This window comes from Staurois parvus, unplaced genomic scaffold (assembly GCF_062004578.1).
Source record: "Staurois parvus isolate SC_StPar_1 unplaced genomic scaffold, SC_StPar_1.0 ptg000011l, whole genome shotgun sequence".
In the NCBI taxonomy this organism is placed as follows: Eukaryota; Metazoa; Chordata; class Amphibia; order Anura; family Ranidae; genus Staurois; species Staurois parvus.
The window spans coordinates 2946883-2972926 of NW_028317807.1; the positions used below are offsets into that span (position 1 = coordinate 2946883).

Below are 26044 nucleotides of genomic sequence, written 5' to 3' on the forward strand. Positions count from 1 at the left end.
CCAGATACTGCTGGAGAAGGATCTAGGATTGATCCTGGAGGCTTAGTGGCCCATTAGGGTCGCAAAGTGGAGGTGAGGGGGCATTTTAACCATGGAGGATAAGTGTGCTGACACCAACACAGCAATCAACACGTTTATCACCTTGCATGAACTCTGTTGTTTGAGCACTATAATAGAGGATTTATGAACTTTTATTATTCTGATATATATATACTCATAATTTAATTTGGATCAGTTTGGTCACAATTTTGCACTTATCACTTTAAGTGTGGTATATATTGTGTGTAAGGGGCTGATAGATTTATATTTTTATTGCACATATTTGTATTTATTGCAGAGTGAAATAGATGTGTATATTTGATATATATACACACTATTTGGTCACATTTTTTGCACTTATCACTTTAAAGTGTGGTTTATGAATTTGTTTGAGGGGTTTTTTGTATGTATTTATTGTTATATAGGCGCTGATAATTCAGCAGGACCTTTAATTATATATATTTTTTTGAATATTATTTAGCGCTGCACTATATTATTTATTTAATAGTTATTTCACTGATTAAGGTTCAGTTTTGAGTGTGAGCTGCTTTATAATATATACTATTCAATATACTCCATATAAGCGCAGGAGGATTTTTTATATATTTAGTTGTGGATGAGGGTTACTAAAGAGAGGGCTGGATGATGACAGATGACAGTTGTGAGCTACAGTCAGGTGTTGCAGAGTTGAATTGACAGGTGAGTTTCAAAGAAGGTGCAGAGATGAGCCACATACAGGATGCAGGGGTGAGTTGCAGACAGGGGATGCAGAAGTGAGCTTCGGGTCCTATCTTCCCACACAGTGCACCAAGCGCACTCACTCACCGCTCCGCCTCTTCCTCACTGGCCAGCGATCACCCCTGGGGCATTGGCTTCCATGCATTAGGCTGCAGGATGAGATGCCCTGCCCCACCCCTAAACACACTGCACCCTCAGATATCTGTTCCTTCCCTGTCCCACAGTGAGTACAGAGGTAGGGGGGTTCTGTGGGAGCAGATGGTGCTGTTACTTACAAGAGGGATTGTCACTTGGAAACACAAAAGCCGCACTTCTGTGTTTATAGGAGACAGTAGATATTGGTGTACACAGGGCCAGTGCCGGAGGTGGAGGAACAGCTGATCACAACTAGGTCTTATTTTCAGGGCAGGTCTTACACTTCAGCAATTCCCAAAAACAGTACTAGGTCATATTTTTGGGGTAGGTCTTATTTTCGGGGAAAGATGATATGTGCTGGGGTTTGGGCCTCTTTATTGGCCGGTGCAGGATGACATCACTCCTGCGCATGTACAGGAGCTAGTCTAGTCATCCTGGCACACAGGATTGGGACGGCCATTGTAAGCTTGCGAAGCTCAACTTACATTGCTGGGACCACTGTGATCAGGTAGGTAGGTGTAGGCATGTCTCTTCTGAAATAATAAGCCTGCCTGCTCACATTGAGGTACAGAGGAAGTTCTGCTTCAAGCTTTAGGAATTGGTAAACTGCAATATATTGTTTGTTTTTGGGTTTAACAGCACTCTAAAATGAAACAAAAGTCTTGTTTAAAAATAAATAAATAAATAATAAACATGTCATACTTACCTGCTGTGTGCAGTAGTTTTGCACAGAGCAGCCTGGATCCTCCTCTTCTCGGGTCCGCTAGCACTCCTGGTACCTCCCTCCTGTTGGGTGCCCCCATAGCAAGCAGCTTGCTATGGGAGCACCCGAGCAGGCACGCTGCCAAGCCACGACTCTGTGTCCATTCGCGCACAGAGCTGTGGCTTGGCCCTGCCCCTTCCCTCTCCTGATTGGCTCACTGGCTGTGACTGACAGCAGCAGGAGCAAATGGCTCCCACTGCTGCCTCAGTCAATCAGGCGAGAGTCCCTGGAGAATCAAGGCTCTCGTGGACATCACTGGATCAGAATGGGGCGCAGGTAAGTTTTAGGGGGACTGGGGGCTGCTGCACACAGGTTTTTTTTACCTTCATGCATCCAATGCATGAAGGTAAAAAAGCCTGGAGCCTTTACAACTTTACCTTTACCACTTTCCCGCCACCCTATAGTAGAAGTACTGCTGCAGGGCTGCACAAAATCACACACACATATATATATATATATGTAAACAGCACAGGTCTCTCTCCTGTCAGCATGGACATGCTGTTTTGTATCTCTCTGCACAGCAGAGATACAAAACTGCATGTCTACCTAGTAAAACACAGTACAAAGTAAAACACACACAGTTAACCCTTTGATCACCCCAGATGTTAACCCCTTCCTGCCCAGTGTCATTAGTACAGTGTCAGTGCTTTTTATCAGCACTGATCATTGCATTAGTGTCATTGGGGATGTCAGTGGCAGTTGGTCAGTTGCCAACCAGTGTCAGAATGCCCGCCGCAGACCCTCTATAAGTCGCTGATCGCCGCCATTACTAATATAAAAAAAATTCCAGTATATATACTGCCATTTGTAGATGCCATAACTTTCACATAAACCAATTACTGTACATGTATTGGGATTTCTTATTTTAGCAAAGACATGTAGCAAAATACATTTTGGCCTAAATTTATTTTTTATTGGATAGGTTTTATAGCAAAAGTCAAAACTATTGTTTTTTGTTTTTTTTTTAAATTGTCGGACTTTTTCATTTATAGCACAAAAAATAAAAAACGCAGGGGTGTTCAAATACCACCGAAAGAAAGCTCTATTTGTTTATTTCCGGGTAGGGGGCATGCGCGAGCCCAATTTATGATGAAATTTTATTTTTAAATTGTTGTTAATTGTCGGTCTTTTTTTTTCTATAGCGCAAAAAATAAAAACCCACACAGGTGATTAACCGCTTCCATACAGGGCACTTTTACCCCCTTCTTGCCCAGGCCATTTTTCAGGTTTCAGCGCTCTCACACTTTGAATGACAATTGCGCGGTCATACAACACTGTACCCAAACTAAAATTTTTATCATTTTCTTCACACAACTAGAGCTTTCTTTTGGTGGTATTTAAACAACACTGGGGTTTTTATTTTTTGCTAAACAAAAAAAGACTGAAAATTTTGAAAATAAAACACATTTTTTTTGTTTCTGTTATAAAAGTTTGCAAATAAATAATTGTTCTTCATAAATTTAGGCCAAAATGTATTCTGCTACATGTCTTTGGTGAAAATAACCCAAATTATTATTTAGTTTGAAGGAAAGTTATAGACTTCAAAAACTATGGGATATATCTGAATATTGATCATTCCTGACATCCAAGTACTGACATCCAATCTAATTTCTTGAGGTGCAAAAATGTCAGAATAGGACAGATATCCCCCAAATGACCCCTTTTTGCAAAGTAGACAGTCCAATGTATTTCACAAGAGGCATGGCGAGTTTTTTAAAGTTGTAATTTTTTTATTATAATTTTTCGGAAAATTAAAAAAAATATTTACGCTATTTTTTTTAAATACTGTCACCAGTGCAGTACAGCATCATCATATAACTGGCATGGCGGTGATCAGGGACACTGACTGGTGACAGTACGAAAAAAAAATTATAATTTTTTAAATTTTTTTTATTAGTTTTAATTTTTTTATTACTTTTTTTCTCTTTTTTTAAGATTTTTTTTTCATATTTCACTATGACCAAAGTAGTACAATGTTACCATAGTAACATTGTACTACTTTGGGGAAGTGATCAGTATTTTTTTTTTTTTAAACACAATTTGCTTATAGTAAAGAATTACTTTGCTATTGGTAAGCATTTACCTGAATGACATCGATTCAGTCAGGGTTTTTTTTTTTGTGCTTAGCTGTGATTTGGCCACGGCTAATCACATGACACAGCTGGGCTGTGATTGGCCCAGCTTGTGCATGTGATCGCTGTGACTATTCACAGCTAGACACCCTAGTATACCATGGATGGTATGAAAGGAAGCCATCCATTGTATACAACTGTCATGTGACCTGCTGTGATTGGTCACAGCAGGTCACATGGTACTGGAAACGGGGCCGGTACACAGATCTGTCATCGGCCGTGTCCGAGGTACACAGCCGGTGACAGATCGTGCCACAGAGTGGCCCTGCGGGCAGGCAAACTACGCATGCCTGAAAGGACGCCATATGGCATACACCCAGAGGGACGAGCTGCTTGCCCGTCCACCTTTGTGCTATTGGCCGGGCGAGAACTGGTTAAATACTACTGAAAGAAAGCTCAATTAAAAAAAGACGTAAATTTAATTTAGGTGCAGTGTTGCACGACCGTGCAATTGTCAGTTAAAGTAACGCAGCGCCGCAACACAAAAAAATGGCCTGGTTAGGAAGGGGGGTAAATCCTCTGGAGGGCAAGTGGTTAAGGAAACCAGCGCACATCTTATACACAAACCAAATAGAGAAGGAAACACACAAAGCTATACTAACTTACTACTAATGATAGTAGAACAGGCAGCTCTGCTGAATCAGCTCAGGAGAACAATCCCAATACAACTTCTGGTGGGAGCTCACCATTGTAATAGGCAAAAAGAGAAAAGAAAATCCCAGTTGCCTATAATTGAGTGCTGTAGATGGACATACTACATGGCTGACCCTGGCAGTGTCTATGTAATTGCTGTACTGTACACATTGCCCGTGATAAGCCAGGCTCGGGTCATCTCCTCTAACTCACCTGTCTAAGGGAAAGAATAATCCGAACCCCCTGAAATTACACAGCGATCAGGCACTCTTCTTCCAGTTGCCAGGTAACAAGTTCCAGCAACACCACCGCCTCCAGCATCTTCTGCTTGTGGATTGGTGCGGATGTGTGCACTCTCCAAAGACGTCCCCAGTGTACTTTGTCACTGAAAGCAAAGTTCCGGCTTTCCACTTATAGGTTGTGTTAGTTGACAGGTGTATTTAGCTTCCCTGCTCGTGGGTTATCAGGAGACGAATTGTTCTATATCTCCGAGGTTGAGGATAATCATTCTAGAACGGCTCTTCTCTGTGGAGGGAGAAACATGGCTGCCAGCTGTACACTGTATTTAGGGACAGTTACTCCCTGGCTTTTGTTTTTGGATTCAAAACGCTTCCTGTGCCTGCTTCTCTGCCCATTGTATGATCCCCAGGGATAGTTGTGTGTTTCCTTTTTATCAGTATTGTGAGGGGATTATATGCAGTGGCGTCCCAAGGCAGGTGCGGGGAATGTGGCCAGCACGGGGTGACACCGGCCGCACGTGGTGACACCGGACCCGCTCCACGAAAAGGTAAGTTGTAAAGCAAGCCGATGATCCCCACAGGATGGATCGGATCCATCCTGTAGAGATCGTCGGCTTTCTTTACAACTTACCTTTTCTTGGAGCAGGTCCGGTGTCACCCCGTATAGGTTGCATGCCGACGATCCCCGCACCCTATACGGGGTGACACCGGACCCACTCCAAGAAAAGGTAAGTTGTAAAGAATGCCGACAATCCCCGCAAGATGGATCGGATCTACGGATTGAGCATAATGGATCGGAGTCCGATCCATTATGCTCAATCCGCAGATCCGATCCATTCTGCAGGAATCGTCGGAGGGGGTGTCACCAAGTATTACCGCATCGGGCGACACCAACCCTAGGGACGCCTCTGGTTATATGTGTGCCCATAGCAACATATCCATTGTTATTTTTTGTCCTCCAGAGAAAATAAAAATAATTCTCGTAGAAGTCAAATTCTGAAAGAAATTTCTTTCAAAAATCTTTTCTAAGATTTTTCTTTCGAATTTCGCACCATTAGTTGGTCACAGAAACGGCTGATTTTCGTGTGACCATTGAATTTGAGTGATCGGGCATGTTGGAAATTTTTTGAAAAAGGAACAAATTTCGAATCAATATATATAAAGCTGTGACCTGTAAAGAAAAGAAAATTCTTGGCCACAAAAATTTTTTTTTGTAGCAACATGAGAAATTGAAGGCTTGGTTGGTTGAACTTCGAAATCAATGGCACCATCAGATTACAAATCACATGAAAGTTTCTAAAGAAAATTTGTTCAGAATTCGACCCATGTATGGCCTGCATAAAGGTGGGAATACACGATTAGAAAATCGACCGATTGGTCATCCGACGACCGAGAGGCGTTCGTTTGTTGGTCAAAATCGTGGCCCACATTAACCAATCTAAAAAAATTGTTCGTCGGGCAGTACGTAGTGTTGACGTCTTCCATACAAGTGGAAGTGATGCAGTGTGCGTGTGACTTTGTAGCCACCCCCTTCCGGCCAGAATGAGTGATATACACAACAATTAACAGCAATGCATATAATATAGTTTATTACATTACCTATATACATAAATAGTGATACATAAAATATAATATGCAGAATTCTGGTTTCATTATCTCATTAGGCAATCTACTTTTAACATTTGGATTTATTGTTGTGTTTACGAAGATTCTTTGGACATAAACATCCCGGTCATCTTCTGCTTCTGCTCATGCGTGATAGCGCTTGATAGATTTTTTTTGTACAACCGTTATACCACCACATGGAAAATCGGTCGTTCGTATGCGAAACAACAAAAGTTTTCACTGTTCAACCGGATTTTTTTGTTCTCAATATCGTTATCAGTTAACACTTCCTGCTCATCAATGAAGAGAAAATCGTTCGATCAGTGGTTCCACGAAATTTTTCATACGATTTTCTTATTGTGTGTACAGGGCAGTAGAGACTAAGAAGGCGGAGAGGCGGGGCAGTGACACGTGCTGTAGCGACAGACAGCTCACAGCGGTGTGCTTTGATACAGTAATATCAACCTTTAACCACTTCACTTCTGGGGCAATTATTTTAATTTTTCACAAACGTTAAAATCTGCATTTTTTTGCAAAAAAAATGTACTTTAATCCCCCAAACCAGATCTGCTTAACCTTTTGAAGAGCGGGGGCTACCTAAGTGATTTGTTAATCAGTCGTGGACCATAAGGAAATGAAATGGTACAGAATTTCACATTTTTATTTTGAATAGCATAATGAAGATTTTAACTACTTGCCCTCCAGAGGATTTACTCCCCCTTCCTGACCAGACCATTTTTTGCGATATGGCACTGCGGTACCTTAACTGACAATTGTGTGGTAATTTTTTTTTACTTTTTGCTATTGAACATGTCCAGTAAAAAAATTTTAAAAATCAAATTTTGTCATAAATGTAGGCCAAAATGTATTCTGCTATGTCTTTTCCGAAAAAAAAAATCCCAATATGTGTAAATTAATTGGTTTACATGAAAGTTGTAGCGTTTACAAATGGCGGGCATTCTGACACTGGGGGGAACTGAGTTGGTGTCACTGACATTCCTAGTGACACCAATACAGTGATCAGTGCTAATAAAATGCACTGACACTGTATTAATGCCACCCGGCAGGAAGGGTTAACATCTGGGGCGATCAAAGAGTTAACTGTGTGCTGTATGCTGTTTCACTACTTTGCCTGTGTGTATGCTTCGCTGTAAGCATACTGCTTTGTATGGCTCTGCTATGCAGAGCCATACAAAGCAGTGTGCTGGAGCTGACAGTGCAGAAATCTGTGTTTTTTTTATACACACGTCTCTCCCCCGTCAGAGACACTCGGTGATCTCCGGCCAGGACTTGGTGATTGACAGCCGAGTCCTAATTAAAAGGTATGCGCTAATAACAAACTTGTATAAAGGTGTATATCATCATCCAAAAAACATTAGTGTTTTAAATGAATATAGTGTCCAAACATAAATTAGTGTCCAAAAAATATATATATATCTTCAGTGACTTGAACCAATTGTGAAAAATCCACCACCAAAGGAGATTATATGAACTCACCAGAGCTAATGGCTGGTCAGATTATAAACCAGCAACAGCGCTTGTGCTCTGGGAGCAATGAACCCGATGTCCAAATAGATATGGTGATGTATCAGACACTTCCGGATAATAGTAATCACAGACAAACAACTTTGCAGCCCAAGCTCTTACGATGAACTTCTCCACTCTTTCTCATATCTCCATGAGAGCATACAGTACACTCAGGGACAAAAAAGAGAACATAATGGTGCAATACGTTTTTTTCATTTACCTCTTTAATAAAAAAAAGTTATAAGGAAACTCACAAACAAGGTGTCCAACAGACACCAGCTTCAATCGCAAAAAAAGGTTGAGATACAGTTAACGCTCACCGCGGATCTCTCCCATACAGCACAGAACAGCAAGGCTCTCTAACGTCCACATCGAGTAGGCTACGCCCAACCGGTTTCGTCACACCAACGTCATCAAGGGGCGGTACCTGAAGATATATATATATTTTTTGGACACTATATTTATTTAAAACACTAATGTTTTTTGGATGATGATATACACCTTTGTATAGGTTTGTTATTAGCGCATACCGTTTAATTAGGATTATTGTTGCCAAAATTTATTTTGGGTGGGATATGCTGCTGACATTTTGGTGTTTTTTGTAAGTGGCGCTTTTTTCTTTTTTAATTTGGTATTGATTGACAGCCAAGGCCACGAATGGCGTTGCGAGTAGGGCGCACACCCCTTACCCGGAACTGCAAAATCACATACATATTTATGTGATTTTGCGCACCTGTGCCCCCCTGTAGCAGTATTTCTGCAGCGCAGAACTGGTTAAAAAATCAGAATAATCATTTTCCATGTGTCCAATCCCTGTTGGATGTTTACTCACATTTATTTTTGTTAACCAGATCACCATTAACCATTTGCCGCCTGCCAACAGTACATTTACTGCGGTCGACAGCTCCAGGCTAAGCGACATAGTGGTACGTCATTTATCACATGCGCACAGGCATGCCTTCTGAGGAGCACAAGTATGAGATACCATGGACACAGCGGATCACAGTGCTTAGTACCTGGCTGCTGTCACCAGCCTTGGTATCATGTGGACATTATGACTAATCATAGGAATCACATGATTACATGTGAGCTAAACTGTTATGAATGGCTTTAATTCATGACAGCTTGCTTACTATTGTGATGCTGTGATTGGCCCACAGCTATCACTTGGTACCTGTCACCCTATACCATGTGGTTAGCTGTAGTCAATCATAGCATCACAATAGTAAGAAAACTGTCATGAATGAACACCATCGTTAAAACGATTGCTTTAACAGTGACCATCACTGTTATTAAAAGCAATAACAGTGTAAAAGAAAAAAAATCCCTCATCACCTCCCCCCCTCTCTTGATTAGTGCAGTGTCACTATGGTGTCACTGAACTACTCTGATGACAAGATTTAAAAAAAAATTATAAAAAATGAAAAAAAAAACAGTTTAAAAAAATAAAATTAAAATTTACTTTTTTTTTGCATACTGTCACCAGTCAGTATCCCTGATCACCACCACACCAGTCATATGATGACTCTGTACTGCACTGGTGACTGTATGTAAAAAAAAAAGTTGGGGGAAAAACAAAATTCCATTTATTTTTTTCATTTTCCAAAAAAATGTGAAAAACATTACAACCTAAAAAAACTCACCTTGCCTCTTACTAAATACCTTGGACTGTCTACTTTCCAAAAAGGGGTCATTTGGGGGATATTTGTACTGTCCTTGCATTTTAGGGCCTCAAGAAATGAGATAGACCTTCAGCACATCAGGATTGATCATCACTCAACCTGACCAGCCGGCAGCGTGTTCTGTGCTGTTTCTAGAGTTTTATATGATTGTCCTGTGAGTACATTTCTTTTTAGTAATAAATTTAGCCTGGTGGTTTTACACTACGGAGTTCTTGCAATCTTTTCTTCCTGGTGCTGAGCCATCTTTCCCTGCTGGTGAGCTCTGTGGTTCCTGTCCATCCATCCACATAGTGGATCCATTCTGAGCAGTGTGAACTGAGTGTGGCAGAGTTAACCCTCAATGTACCAAACACTTTTAAGACTTTCTGTGATTTGGGGTCTGAAATTTTGGCTGAGACTTCTTATGAATGGTGGTGGAACTCACTGGGAGCATGTGAACCATGGTCATATAACTTTTGACACTTTATTGGTGGATTTCATTTACACTTATATACATGAACTCACAATTGATTCCTATTTTACTTTTTTATGACAGAATGGGAAAGTGTAATTATTCATTTAAAGCAGAACTCCGGGAATTTCTTTTTCCCATGCAGTGGGGCTGTGCCCACACCACATGGGTTAACTGTTAGTTTTGTCCAGGGGTGCACAGAAAGGCTATAGTCATAGATCATTTGATCCACAGCCCCACTGCATGGGAGGAAAAAAAGAATCCTGGGATTCTTCTTTAAAGGGACCGTCGGCTGAATTTCATTCATAATTTATTGTTTTATGTACTTTACATTTGTTTATATATTGATTGTTTTTTGCACCAAACACAGTTTTAGAGACACTTTTCACATCTGTATATACTTTTATGGAGATGTCAGGAGTCTGTTAGGCCCCCAATGTCACCTCTGGCCCCCACTGCAGCTAATCAAGCACAGTTCATTTTTGAGTAGCTGCTTACCCAGCTGCAGGAGCTGGAGAATGAGAGTTTTGAAGCCAGAAGTGCTTATCTCTTTTGGGATCTTTCATCCTAGTGGAGATAAATGCTTAAGGCACCATGAAAATTATAAGGTGACTTTAAGCCACCTTGAGCGCTTTTACATGAAAGTCAGTAGCTAGCTGAAAAGAACAGTATCATGGTCATGACTGCAGCAACAGCTGCAGGGATGTTGAATTTGTATCACCCGACATCTGGGACATGTAGTTCTGGGTGCCAGGCAGGTAATTTTTTTCAAGCTTTAGCCCTGCTGCAGGCAAGCAGCAGAGCTCACTTGTCAGGTGAAAGCATTCAAGCAGCTGCACTGCCGCCTGATTGCTTTCACACAGCCCACAACTGTGCCAGCCTCTGCCCTCTTCCGTGCAAACCTCCCCCCGCCCGCTATGACTGGTTCAGCATGCACTGGCAGCTAGAGGGGACGGTGAAGAGCGGATATGTCCACTCCCCTCCCCTTCTTGTCCTGACCTAGAAGTGACGTTATGATGTCCCTGTACACAGATTTCCTGGCCCCGGAGTCTGGGAAAGAATGTAATGCAGTGTGATGTACACTGCATTACATTCAGGGGAGACATGCAGGGTGACCCTGGATGTCTCAATAAAGAGAACCTGTCATCAAAAATCATCACATAAGGGACTTTTTGTCCCCTATGTGATCAAAAAAAAAGTTAAGTGAAAAAAAAAATTAAAGTTACACACAAGCACATAACATCCCCCACAAAAATTGTAGCCCCCCCCCCCAAACCCCACATATACGCACATACAAACGTAAAAGCACGCGCTGGGGTGCCTACACATGAAAACACTGATTGCGATACACGTTACATATTTCCATGCATAACTCCGTAACACTATACTGATGACCTAGAAGGGTTTTAAAAGGGTCACCTATAGAAAATATAGGGTATTGAAGTTTGTTGTCATTTCACAAGTGCACATAATTTTAAGGTTTGACAGGTTGGATATCTATTTACTCATTGCAACCTTTATATTTAGTGCTGCCAGTCAGTGCCCAGCAGTTGTGCCAGTCAGTGCCCAGCAGTGCCACCAGTCAATGCCCAGCAGTGCCGCCAGTCAATGCCCAGCAGTGCCGACTATCAGTGCCACCTATCCGTGCCACCTCATTAGTGCTGCCTATCAGTGCCCATCAGTGCTGCCTCTAATTGTGAGAAAAAAAATGATAAAAATTTCATATGGGTATAATGTTGCATGACAGCACAACTGTCATTCAAAGTGCGACAGCGCTGAAACCTGAAAATTGGCCTGGGCAGGAAGGGGGTATAAGTGCCCGGTAGGCAAGTGGTTAAATGCCACGACAATTTGTTTATGTGATGTATTCAGCACATCCCTGTTCCACCTCCTGTTTTCTGTGAGTTTGTTCAGCCCTAGTTAGAACCTTCCTGCTTTTCCTGTGTTCCCTAAGTTAGTTTTCAGTGCATCGCAGACTGTAAACTTAGAAGGTCAAGTCAAGAGTTAGGTTGCTTGTGCATTCTGCTGAATCAGCAAGTGGCCATACTGTCCGCACAGACTGAAATCTATGGAGGTATGTCAGTGTATAAAGTGGCATAAGATCAATATTGAGTAGGTACAGGATTTTTAAGGTGCTTTACCTATTAATAAAATCATGAGCAGTTAAAATACAATGATGTTTATTAAGGATCCATATTGTGGCAGAGGGGGTACTTACAAGACCACCAAACAGACACCAGGGGAATGGTTTCTGTGCTCCGAGTGGGTAGGTCCTCAGGGCATATCTAGTGCCCCTCTTTGTAACTCTGTGCATGCGCCCTTGGCCTGGATCTCTACCTCCCCCATCACTGGCATTCCTCTTTGGCTGAAACCTGAGGCTGGGAACAACCTATTGGAATGTGTGGGCTGTTTTCTTCCCTTGCCTGAGGCTCATTTTCTTCTGGGGGGGCTTTCCACCTTTTCCTCTTTTTGTTTCCTGCAGAGGGTGGTCTGCTGGTCCATAGGGCTAGCCTTGCTCTATTGGTTCTATCCAGGCCTCGGTTTTGTCAGCAGTTTCAGGGCCTCGCTTGCTTGGACGCCAATGTTATGTCTGACTCCTGCCATGACGTCACATGCCAGCAGGATGGAAGGTGTATATAAACCCAGCATTTACCCAACATTAAAGTGAATTTCGATTTTAATTATTCCTGGGCTTGTGTCTCTATTAACCTCCACAGGTTTGGGAGCGCTCCTTTATTTGTTGTTTCAAGCACAGCAATTGACTGCCATTTTGCCATGGTCGGAGGAGCCAGTGTCATGCACAGAATGAGGTACTTGCTGAAGTAAGTGTATAAGGAAGATTATTTTCACATGTGTAGATTGGCAGTGTGTTCTATATACCTTTGGGGTCGGCAGAGATTGGATGGCCTGCTGAATATATTGAGTTGCAATAGACCCTTGATAAGAAATAAGAAATTACTTTGCTTTTATTTTGACATTTGAGACGTTTAGTAATTCAGTGGCAGCAATCTCATAGCCACATAGTAGCTTTATGTAGATGCTACATTTCATTAGCATCTGTTTATTTATTATGTATATATTCATTTACACAGATGTCTTTGTTCAGCTTTGTGACACTTTGGCTCCCCTTATTGGACCGCTTAATATATTATCCTTGTAAGTACAAAATACACAAAGTGAGGGAATATGCACTCTTTATTGTTTCCCTATAGTAATCGAGATTAATGACAAATGAATGTGCATCATGTTTATAGGATTTTATTGTTACTGGTATACCTTCTCTGTGGTGGTCCACAGGCTATCCCACATTCTTAGCTGGCTCATGATGAAGATTGTTTTAATCTTTAGTGTCGCCTCTCTGGTGTGGACTGGGTTTTTGGATTGGACGATCGGTATATGGGTGGTGTCAGGAATGGACTCACCACTAGTGGTGGGACTCACCTGCCGTGTGGGCTGCAGTACCAGGGCTGGCCAGCGGGTGCTCTCAGCAGCCAGAAGCTCACTCCTGCAATCAAGTCATCACCTGAGGCTGATTGCAGGAGGTGTAGCCAGGCCTGCAGTCAGGGCCTTGGTGTATAGTTTCCCTTGGCCCCTGTATCCTGATCCTGCCTGCTTGAATTCTGACTCTGCACGAACTCTGCCTGTATTGACCTCGGCTATTCCTGACTACTCTTCCGCCTGCTCCTTGTACCTTGCCTGCCCGTTTGCTACCGACCCAGCCTGCCTGACTACGTTTAGTATTGTTATCAGTTGGAGGTTTGGTTTGTTTGCACTGTGTTTATGTTTAGTCTTGCACTGTGTTTATGTATTGTTTAGTCTTTAATAAATTGTATTGTTTATACTATACCTGAAGCCTGCGTTTCCCTGTGTCAGTCCACACATCTCTGGTCATACCTGGAGCCCTGACAGGTGGGTTCTTTATCCCTTAATATAGGATATGCAGTTTTTATAGGAATGTTTTTAGATGTTTTGCATGTGTTTTTGTATCTTTTTAGTTCCCTATATGCATACTCCCTGAAGAAACCATGTGGCAAAACATGTAGAAGAAAATACATAGAGCACCTTGCCAATTCAAATAATGATCATAGAGGATGTTAACAAAGAAAACTTATGTGAAATTTTCAATGTTTTTAACCACCTTGTTTTTTTCCCCTTCCTGATCAGGCAATTTTTTGCTATTTGTTACTGTGCTATTTCAACTGGTAATTGCATGGTCATGCAATTCTGTACCTAAACAAAATTCATGTCCTTTTTTCACACAGAGCTTTCTTTTGGTGGTATTTGATCTCCATTGGGTTTTTTATGTTTTGTGATAGAAACAGAACAGAATTAAAAAATATATATATGGTTTTTTTTCTTCTAGTTTGTGTTAGAATCTCCAATAAACTCAAATTTAGCCATAAATTTAAGCCAAAATGTATTCTGCTACGTGTCTTTGGTAAAAAAAAATCCCAATACGTGTACAGTATATCAATTGGTTTGTGTGAAAGTTATAGCATCTACAAACTATGATATATATATTGGATTTTACGCAGCTTTTACTTTCTGACTGCCTATCACATTTCTTGAGCTGCTAAAATGCCAGATCAGTAGAAAAAAACCCCAAATGGCCCCTTTTTGGAAAAAAGACACCGCAATAAGTTTGCTGAGAGGCATGTTGCGTCCATAGAAGATTTTTTTTTGCCACAAATTTTTGGAAAATGAGAATTTTGTTTTCCACAAAGTTGTCACTTTGGGTGCTTTTACTGTCCTGGCATTTTAGGGCCAACATTAAAAGCTTATATCACTTATCATCCATTCTTCTAACTACTTGAAGACCAAGGCTTTTCTGACACTTTTTATATTTACATGAAAAAACATTTTTTTGGGGGGGCTGATTTTTTTTATTTATTTTGCTTTTTTTTATTTTTACACTGTCTCTTTCATTTTTGTATCACTTTTATTGTTATCACAGGGAATGTAAATATCCCCTGTGATAGCAATAGGCAGTGAAAGGTACTCTTTTCTGACAAATCTGGGGTCTATTAGACTCTAGATCTCTCATCTGCCATTAAAGCATTTGATCACACCAAGATTGATGTGGTCAGATGCTTTCCCAAATTTTAAATGGCTCTGTTTATATCCAGCAAAACCAAAATTATGACATGCTAGTTACTTCCAGTTTCTTAGACCATAGAGATAATTGGAGCCATTCCAGTCTCTGATCAGCTCTATGGTCAGCCAGCGGAAGTGCTGGCTGCATTCTCAGGTTCCCCTGTGGAATGGGAGAGCCTGAGAAACCATGGAAGGAGGCGGGAGGGGAGGAAACGTCCCTTCCTACTGCTTGTAAAAGCAATTTAGTGGCTATTTAGCCACTAGAATTGCTTTTCTATGATAGCCAACTGCCAGCTGAAAAAAACAATACCAGGATGATTCCTGTAGCTCCAGGCATCATCCTGGTATAACAAATTCCAGCAACGCACCAGTACATTGCTGTTCCTTGTTGGGCATATATGTAACAGCAGAGGACATGGGCATATGAATCAGGTCTGTGGACCAATATGACCGCAATTCATTTTTTCTCATAATGCCTATGTTGAGGGTTAGGCCCAATAAGTTTTAAATTCAGAAACCGTGATAGGTTTCCATGTGAATTCTCTGAATTTGGGTGGGCGGCCATGTATTGTGTGTTTAAATTGCTTTGACCCACAATCAATTGATACAAATCTTCCATGAAAAACAGGGGAGGGGGCTAAACGCTAGTGCTGGCAGTGAACGTGGCTGATCTTTCTAACACTGCATTTTTGTGGACACTATAATAAGGGGGCACTAGTATAGTTCATGATCAATATATTGATTCGTACAAACACTATACTAGATGATCAGCAGCCTATAGCGTGAGTGCAATCGTGTGCGGGCAATGTAACACTAGCTGACCCTGGCTGGGAGAGAAGTTAACTGACCCTGACGCTATCTGATGTCGCTAGTGGCAGTAATACAGTGGTAAGTGAAAAATTCTATATACTGACACTGTACTAATAGCACTGGCTGGGTGACAGGGTGATTAAAGCGTTAAATGTGCTAATCACGGAGGGGGGCGGAGCCCGAACATGGCGGCACAGGAGAGCGGAGAATAGGAGCTCTCCGATAGCCTCCCCCACCTATCCTCCCTAAATTGTCCCGAGGGACTGACTAGCTGAGTCGGAGGACGGCTGGAGACTGACCTGGTGAGAGGGGAGATCCCGGCGGTGATGCGGCTGTCGGCCGGAGAGCGGAGGGGTTGAGCCTGTCTTCCCCCATGAAGTCTGCCTGCGGTGATCCTGGAGAGAGAGTGTGAGGTTGCCGGGCGACAAGGAGGAGTGGCGATAACACGTGGGCTGCCGAGGTGTACAGCTGGGAGAGGAAGAGACCGGCCGGCGTCTTAGGAGACAGGGGAAGCGCTGACATCCATTGCAGAGCTGTCTCCAGGGATTTCTCGGGGTATATGCAGAGGAGGACAATGAGACCCAAGGGAATTCCCTGGAAGAGGAAGACACGGCTGCAGGAGAAAGGGCAACCCTGGACTGCAAACCAGAAGCTGCTGCATAGAGGAGGGTGAGTGAAAGCTGCGGGTCTCCCCAAGTGTTAGTTATTCAATTTGTGTTATTGACTATCTGACATCCAACATAAAGAATAAGAAGGGAATTCCCAGAGAGGGTCTGAAGAAAGCAGTGACAGTTTAAGTATATACCCCAGAATCTTGGAAAAGCTCTAAAAATCCTATATGTGATATGAAAGGGAAAAATAGTAAAGGAAGTATGCCCAAGAACTCCCAAACTGGAACGATAAAAAAATACACCTCGCAAGGGAAGTTAACTCCAGTAAAATCCCAGGAAATAAGTGATAGGAGTGAACTGGAAATAAGCCTTGATAATAGCTTAAGATCTTCCGTGGGACCAGTTAACAATAGCCAACAAACACTGGAAAGTATGGAGTTGGGAGAAACTGAAAAAGAACTGCAAATACCAAATAAAAAGGAAATGGCGGAGATGTTTAAAAATCTAGAAAAATCCATAAAGCAAGAGATGGGGATAATTCGGAAAGAAATGGGACAGTTGTTAACTAGAGTGGAAGAAACGGAGGAAACAGTTAAATCCCACACCCAAATCATCCCAAAATTAGAAAAACTGATAATAGATACTCGGAAGGAACAAAAAAGACTGCTTTATATGATGGAGGATCAAGAAAATAGGGACAAGAGAAACAACATTAGAATAAGAGGAGTCCCAGAGCTGCAACAGGGGGAAGACCTAAAGGAGATTATAGGAAAAATTTTGAACGCCATAATGGATAGATCTGGTGCGGAAATGTACAAACTGGATGGAGTGTACAGGATAGGAAAGTTTCAACAAGAACAAGGCCCAGAAAAATCAAGAGATACAATCGTTCGGTTCCATAATTATAGAGATAAGGATGAGATATGGAAGAAGATTAAAGGAAGAACGAACATCAATTATGGAGGGAAAAGTATTCAAATTTTTGCAGACATAGCAGCTGAGACACTGAGAAGAAAGAGATCATTGAAACCATTATTGGAATTGTTGAAGAAACAGAATGTGCAATATAGATGGGGTCGATCAGCATGTTTGATCGGTTGGAAAGATGGAGTTACAGCTTTTTTGAGATCCCCTGAAGATATGAAAGACTTTTGTAATAAATTTGAACTGCAGAGAATAGAGATACCGGGATGGGAAGAGGAGGAGAGAGCGTTATATATGTTGGGAAAAGAGGAATGGCAGCTAGTTAGAAGAGATAACAGAGAGCAAATAGATAGAGGGACACCGGGGAGGAGGGGGGGGGGGGTGAGTGGTACATGGACGGAGCTGAGCCCCCAGATAGGAATCAAAAGTGGGACTCTTTCCACAAATGATTTATAGGCAAATAAAAAGCCTACCGGGGGGGAGGGGTTTATAATGGGGGAGGGGGAGGGAGGGGAGGGGGATGGAGGGGGGGGAGGGGTGGGATTGGGGATAGGGAGTCTTAAAACTGACATCTTGTATGAGAGAAGAGGTATAGGGAAGGGAAAGAGGAAAGGAAATGGTAAAATAGGAAGAAGACAAATAAAACATGGAGGAAATATGCTTTGTAACCCATAATGTAAATGGATTAAATTGCCCGGGTAAAAGATTTCGACTATATAGAGAACTACAACATAGAGAGGCCTCAGTTGTTTTTTTGCAGGAAACATCTAGAGTTAAAAAAAAATATTAAGCTATACTCTAGACAACATCCTACATGGTATTACGCAGATTCCCCAGTTAAGAGAGCTAAGGGAGTAGCTATAGGATTTGCAAAAAACATCAGGTTTGAATTGGAAGATAGAAAGACGGACCCGGAGGGGAGGTTTTTGTTTTTGAAGGGTAAATTACATGACATAGAATGTACGCTTGTAAACATATATTGCCCTAATAGGAAGCCAGAGACGTTTTTGAAAGGGGTTATGAGAAGGTTGATGGACTTTGGAAAGGGATATCTAATAGTGGCGGGTGACTTTAACATATGTATGGATCCACAAATAGATACAACATCTGGAGTACAGAGAAGGGGAAATAGGTCCATGGGATTATTGAAAACGGTGATGAAAGAGTGCCAACTGGTGGATAGCTGGAGAATTGTCCACATAAGAGAGAGAGATTATACTTTCTTCTCTAGTGTACATAGGACATACTCTAGATTGGACTATATTTTGGTGGACCACCGACTTGTTGAGGATTTGGTTAAAGTAGAAATTGAAGCAATAACTATCTCGGACCATGCACCTGTAGTAATGGAATTAAAATGGGGAGGGAAAATGTCAGGTGGCCTATCATGGAAGTTGAATGAGACACTCCTCACGGATCCAGATACTGACCGGAAGATCAGGGAGGAGATAGAGAGGTTCTTTGAGGAAAATGAAACTGAGGATGTATCACTAGCGACAGTGTGGGAGGCACATAAAGCATATGTAAGAGGAATCCTTATTGCGATTGGGGCAAAGAAAAAAAGGGAAAGATGAGAGAAGATCAGTGGGCTTTTGAAGGAAATAGCTGAGATGGAACTCCTACATAAAAATAACATAAGGAAAGAGATAGAGCAAAGAGTGATAAAAAAGAGGGAAGAACTAGAGAAAGTAATGGAGGAAGAAAAAATGAGAACTTTTAATAAGATCACTGGTGAAAGATATAGATGGGGAGATAGACCAGGAAAATATCTGATGAGAGCCTTGAGGAGAAAAAAGAATAGGAACTATATAGATAAAATAAAAAACTCCAAGGGAGAGTTAGTCCATTCAACTAAAGGTATTGCAAAGGTATTTAAGGATTACTACAGTAAATTATATAATATTGCCCCTAAGGATGTTATAAATAAAGATAAAATGATAAATATTGAAAAAAGAAGGGATTATTTAAGAAATGCAGGATTACCAAAACTAAGTGAAGAACTATTAAACTCCTTAGAAGCTGAAATCACACAGGAAGAACTAAAAATAGCATTAAAAAGTTTTAAGACGGGAAAAAGCCCAGGCCCAGATGGATATACTGTGAGGTATTATAAAAAATATAGTGATTTACTGTTACCTAAATTAAAGAGATATATGGAGGCGTTAGGAGGAGAGATGGAGATAAGAAAGGAATCCCTTCTGGCACAGGTGGTTTTAATACATAAGGAAGGTAAAGATATCACCCATTGTTCCAGTTATAGACTGATATCGCTATTAAATGTAGACACGAAGTTGTATGCAAAAGTATTGGCGAATAGATTAAGAGACCTGATGCCAGATTGGATCCATGGAGATCAGGTGGGTTTTGTCAGAGGAAGAGAGGGTCAAGATAATGGGTTGAGGTCCCTGATGCTTATACAGAAAAGTAAAATGGAAAAAAATCCAGTAGTGCTGCTCTCGATAGATGCGGAGAAGGCATTTGATAGGGTTAATTGGAATTTTATGATGGATACACTGGAGGTCCTGGGATTGGGTAGTAGGATGAGAAAGTGGATTGGAAAGTTGTATGAAGGACCATCCGCGATGGTAATGGTAAATGGAGAGAGATCAGAGACCTTTTCAATGTCAAATGGAACTAGACAGGGATGCCCACTGTCCCCATTGTTGTTTGTCCTATCATTGGAACCCCTGTTATCAACAATTAGGAAAAATATAGATATAAAGGGAATAAATGTTGGAAAGATAGAACATAAGATAGCCGCATTTGCGGACGATTTATTATTCTATGTTGGAAACCCGAGGATAACACTTCCTAACCTAATGAAAACATTGAAGGAATATGGGGAAATGTCAAATCTAAAAATTAACCTGAGCAAAACAGAGATATTAAATATAAACCTTCCAAAAAGTGAAAAAGAAAATATACAGAGAGAGTTTCCCTTTATATGGAAAAATAGAGAAATAAAGTACCTGGGGGTAAAACTTACTCCCTCACAGATGAATCTTTATAAAGCTAATTATATCCCAATGTTAAACGAAATCAGAGAGGAATTGAGGAAAATGGGTGGAGGAAATCCTTCCTGGTTGGGTCATATCAATCTGATAAAAATGGTAATTCTCCCTAAGATACTGTATAAATTCCAGATGATACCCATTAATCTTCCAGAGGTGTATTTTAGGACAATTAAGCGAATGGTAACTAAATATATATGGAAAAATAAAAAACCTAGGATATCATATGAAGTGCTAAGTAGAAATAAAGAAAAAGGAGGGTTGGGAGTCCCGGACTTCAAAAGATATCATAGGGCAGTCATCCTAGCAAGAATTTTTGACTGGACACATAACTCAAAAAGTAAACATTGGGTCACAATTGAAAATACACTTAGTGGAAAGGATTTGGGTAGGAGTGTATGGGAGCCACCACAATTTAGAGAATTAGAAGAGAGCACGAGTGTATACACGAGGATTGTAATAAGGGAGTGGGATAAAATACACAAACAGAGGAAATGGGGTTTTAATTCAGTATTAATGTCACTAAGAAATTCAGATTTTTTCCCCCCAGGTAAAGAGGAAATTTCAGGTAGATGGATTATAAAGGAAGACGCTCAGCTGAGAGATATAATGGAGGGGGTAAACTTAAGAACACTGGAGGATTTGAAAAAGGAAGAGGGAAGGATTTTCACTGGAATAGATATATGGAGATATAATCAATTAAAACAATTCGTGGAGAAACTGACGAAGCCCCTTAGAACTAGGAAAGAGTGGAATGAATTTGAGAAATACTTAGAAGACCGAGGTGACGGGAAACACAGCACTGCTAAAGCATATAAAGCTCTCACGGATTTAGATAGTAAGTTTAAATTAAAGTATATAGAAAAATGGGAAAAGGATTTAGGAGTGGAGTGGGAAGAGCACACACAGAGGAAAATATATAGAATGGTACACGAAAATATTAGTATGCGTGAAGTGGAAATGAATTTTAAATGCTTGACAATGTTACACCGGTGATAGAGCACAAGATGAGGGAGGAGAAACAACCATGGTGTTGGCGAGGATGTGGAGGATTGGGCACGATGTATCATATATGGTGGGAATGTCCAAAAATACACATATATTGGGAAAAAGTTATAAATAAAATCACGATTATCACTGGAATGGAGATAGGATTGGACCCCGAAATCTGTCTTTTCCATAATTCAATATTATCTGGAAATAAATATAAAGAACTGGGTATATTGAGCTACCTAAATGCAGCAAAAAGTCTGATTCCTAAATTTTGGCGTAAAGTTGAGGCACCGAGGGAAGAGGATTGGATGAATAGAGTGGACCAGATTGCTAGATTGGAAAAACTCTTTTATATACAGGAAGATAGGATGGTGACATATCATATGAAATGGGAGAAATGGGAGGAGTTTAAAGTAAAGCTAAAGAAAGGTACTGAGTAAGTAAGCATAAAGAAAAGGGAAAGAGAGGACAAGAAGAAAGGAAGGGAAAAGGAGAAAATATAGTAATTAGCCTTTCTTTCTTACTTTTTCTTTTTCAAACCTCGGTATCCAGAGGATATGAGATACAAGTCGATCTGACAGATGTCAGGGGTATATAGTAATGGGGTGGGAGGTGGGAGGGTTAAGGGAGTTATGGGGAGAAAATGAAAATGATACGAAATTAGTGTTTTAAGAGAAATTGTAATGTTATTTTTTCAAATTATGGAAATGTGTATTGTTTTAATTGAAAAATGAATGAATATTTAAATTATAAAAAAAAAAAAAATGTGCTAATCAAATGTGTGTGTGTGTGTGCGTGTAAAATGTAGTGCTTTTACTCACAGTGTGGTGTTCTTTCTTCTCTCTCTGGACCGACAGGGTGGGCAGCGGGGGGTGCACAAATGCGTGCTCACACCCAGAAATAAAAAGCAATGTAAGGATACGTTGCTTTGCTCAGAGCCGCCACTTGTCCACACACTGCAGGCAGGTGGTCAGCAAGCCTTAACATTTTTTTTTTTTATTTTCTCAATTTAAAAAAAAAAAATTAACATTATTTTTTATTTAAGAAAAAATACTTTCATCAAAATAGTTCAATGTTACCATAGTAACATTGTACTACTCTGGGTGAGGGTGATGAGGGATTTTTTTTTTACACTTTGCTTTGCAGTAGCAATAAAGATTATTACTCCTGCAATACAATGCTTGCTTTGAACTGTCATGAATGGGTTAAGTTCATGACAGTTTAAAATACTGACCAATCACAGCTCACTAGGAAGGGAAGCAAAGCTGTTATGAATCAGACTCAGATTCATAACAGCTTTGCTAGCATTGTAATCATGTGATTGCATAGCAATTACATGACCCCCGGGTCCTGATTAGAGGACACAACAGTCGTGAGGGGGGTGCGCGGCGGCCTTCTGTGTCTGTACAGCCAGAGTAACGTATCAGTACGTCACTTTGCCTGTGCATGCCACCCATCCGCAGTACATTTTGCTGGGTGGTCTTTAAGTGGTTAATATGGGTTTGTATTAAACATCATTGTATTTCAACTGCTTTTTTTTTTGGTTAATGGGTAAAGCACCTTAAAAATCCCATCCCTACTCAATATTATTATTATTATTATTATACAGGGTTTATATAGTGCCAACAGTTTGCTCAGTGCTTTACAATATAACAGGAGACAATACAGCAACAATACAGTTCAATACAAGAGGGTTAGGAGGACCCTGCTCCTTGGAGCTTACAATCTAAGATTGATCTTATACTTGAATTTTCAAGGGATATGGTGCTGTTACATTATTTGCCTTTTTTACGCATAGACACTTTGAATATATAAAGTGACATTTGAGACAGAAATGTTCAAATATGTGGGAAACAAATGGGATATATTACCATTAGGTGGACAAAAAATGTGGTATTGTAACAATTCCCATCAGTGACAATAATTAGAGCCCAGTCTGCCCACTTCTTTCCAAAAGTTTACTGCAGACCTCTATCCAGGGATCTCCATTTCTCTCTAGCCACACACATTCTCAGTGGCCAGAGGGAGGAGCTAGGGAAGGAGAAAGCAGAAACTGAACCTCCTCCTGAATTATTTTCTTTTTTAATAGTAAATTGACTTCTTCTTTCCAGTGTTGGCTTGATGTTGTGGCGTCTCCCTTTTAGATATAAAAATATTGGAAGCTGTGGAAAAAATGGGACCCACAAAGTGAGTAGTCATCTCACTTTTCGATATAAAAATATTGGAAGCTGTGGAAAAAATGGGACTCACAAAGTGAGTTGCCAACCGGATGCATAGTGATGTGGTCAAATGTGGGTGTGGCCAAAAGTGATCATGGATTTACAGCTTATGGCTGGTAGTGTCACACCTTTTCTGCTATACTTTGCTTTGTTTTAGACAAAATCTGGAAGCTGGACAAAAATTAAAGTGCTTCTAAAACAGGGGCGGACTGACCATTTGGAAACTCGGGCACTGCCTGAGGGCCTGGGGTCAGTAGGGGGCCCCATGAGATGCCCCTGGTACCTTTTTCAAAGGCTTTTTTGAGTTTGGGCAAGGATACAGGGGCCCCATGATCCCCTATTGCCCGTGACCCCCCCCCCCATTACTTACCTGCGCCCGTTTCCAATCCAGCACTGTGCCTCTTCATTGGCTGAGACACAGCAGTGGGAGCCATAAAAAAATAAATAAATAAACATGTCATACTTACCTTCTCTGTGTAGTGGTTTTTCATACAGCAGCTCCGATCCTCCTCTTCAAGGGTACCCCGCCAGTGCTCCACCCCCTCCCCCCTGCTGAGTGCTTTCAATTACAGCCACTGAGGGGGTGAGGCTGAGCCTTGCTCTGTGTGTTTTATAGACGCACAGAGGCAGCTTGGGAGCGAGCACGCACGAGTGCCCCCAGAGCAAGCCGCTTACATATCAGAATAAATGTAAACTGCAAAATAAAAATATAAGTTCACATGGTGATATGCACCTCGTTCTTCTTAACCCCAGTTAATTCAGCACAATTTACAGTAGCTGAATTTCTGCATACCGAGTTTCTTCTAAAGCATGCCTGTTAGCTTTTTCAGCCTTTAAAAGCTTTTAGCTTTGAGGTACCTGTTCCTTACCTTTTTATCAACTAACAAATCCTTGCCCTTCAATTTCCCTTTACTTTTTCAAGTTTAAAGTTGATGGTTCACATTAATGTCACAGATTTCTGCAGCTATAAACAGAATTTTGTATCACATCTGTTCAAAATATAATATATTCCATTTTTTTTACAGCTCTCTTCGGCATATACAAATAGTATTGAAAATATTGTGCATGGTACTTGACAACTGTGCAGAACTATTAGCATTCACTTATTTTTCTGGATAGAATGATGCTGATTATGACATGAAAGTATTGCTGTTTTTTTTGCAATTTCTTGTATATGATAACTGTATTTACTGAGATCAAGTTAAATGACAGAAAGATACCAACGCTTCAAGCCAGACTTGAACATATGCATATGAACTACCAAGGACATGAAGTTTCAAGAACTCTCCTGTTCTTCACACTCCTTATCTACATACGTTTGTTGCAAACGTATTGCTGTCTTTCTTGTAAATAAATTATTCTACTGTATATTCATTCTTGCCTCTGCTCATTTCACTTATGCTTTAGTTGTTTTACATATACAGTACGTTTAGCGAAAGCAGATAGCATCTAGAAGATAGCAGACACCGTCTTTTCTTTCTGCTGCATACTGGTGGAGGACAGGGTTTTCCTCTCTGAATGTGGCAGATTTACAAAGAGAACAAACTGAAAGACTTCAAACAGAACTAAACCCACTGATTTAACAGTTTCCAAAAACAGTTACATTCTTGGCCCACAAATGGCACCTTTCATACAGGCATTCTGTCTGTCCATCAACAGATGGATGAAAATCGGACATCAATGCATTCCTATGGGCAAATGTATGTACATGGATGTTGTCTGTTTACACCAGTTTTTCATCTGCCTTTGTTCAGGTCTACTTTTTAAAACTGGACAGGTCTACATTTCTGTTCCATTTAAAAATGGAAGTAGATGAAAAACGGATGTAAACAGATGAAAAACAGTTGTCAATGGATACAAAAAGGATTTAAAACAACAAAAAATGGATGTAAATGGAACAGAACTATACAGAAGATGGATGTTGACTGATGTAACCTGAATCAGTTTTTCCATAGCAAATATGTGACATGATGGATGACGCCGTGTGTTACTGTCACATTTGCTTACAATTATCAGCTTTTATTTATGTAAAACCTTTATCCTAAGGCTAGGTTCACACTAATGCGGTGCGGAACATCGCATGTGACTCACACAGGAACCACACCGCATTCCTGTGCAAATCACATGCGATTTGTGTGTGGTGCGATTGGAGCCATACAAAAAGGTGCAGGACCCTTTCTTGGGTCCGCACTAGAATTGGATCGCACGAGTATTCACACCTTTGCGATCCGATTCTGCACATCGCGTTTTGCGGACCCCTTTCGGAGCGTTGTTAACATACACACCCGCAGCGGTTTGAATGAACGAGGTGAGATTCTGATGCAGTGCGGCATTCACACAGAAAACGCTGTGAATTCCGCACCGCATCAGTGTGAATCCAGCCTCAGGGAACAGAACGTGCTGTACCTGCTTAAAAGCTGGAGTTTGTCTTCAATTTA

General features: G+C 40.9%; 1 protein-coding gene across 1 annotated transcript in view; it reads right to left on the reverse strand.

Moving 5' to 3' along the window:
- CFAP410 (cilia and flagella associated protein 410) overlaps positions 1 to 4811 on the reverse strand; it is a 69514-nt gene extending 64703 nt beyond the window's left edge. Inside the window, exon 1 of the mRNA XM_089670080.1 lies at positions 4654 to 4811. The gene's annotated coding sequence lies outside the window, so the exon portion shown is untranslated. The remainder of the gene's footprint in view (positions 1 to 4653) is intronic.
- Between the last annotated feature and the right edge of the window lie 21233 nt (positions 4812 to 26044).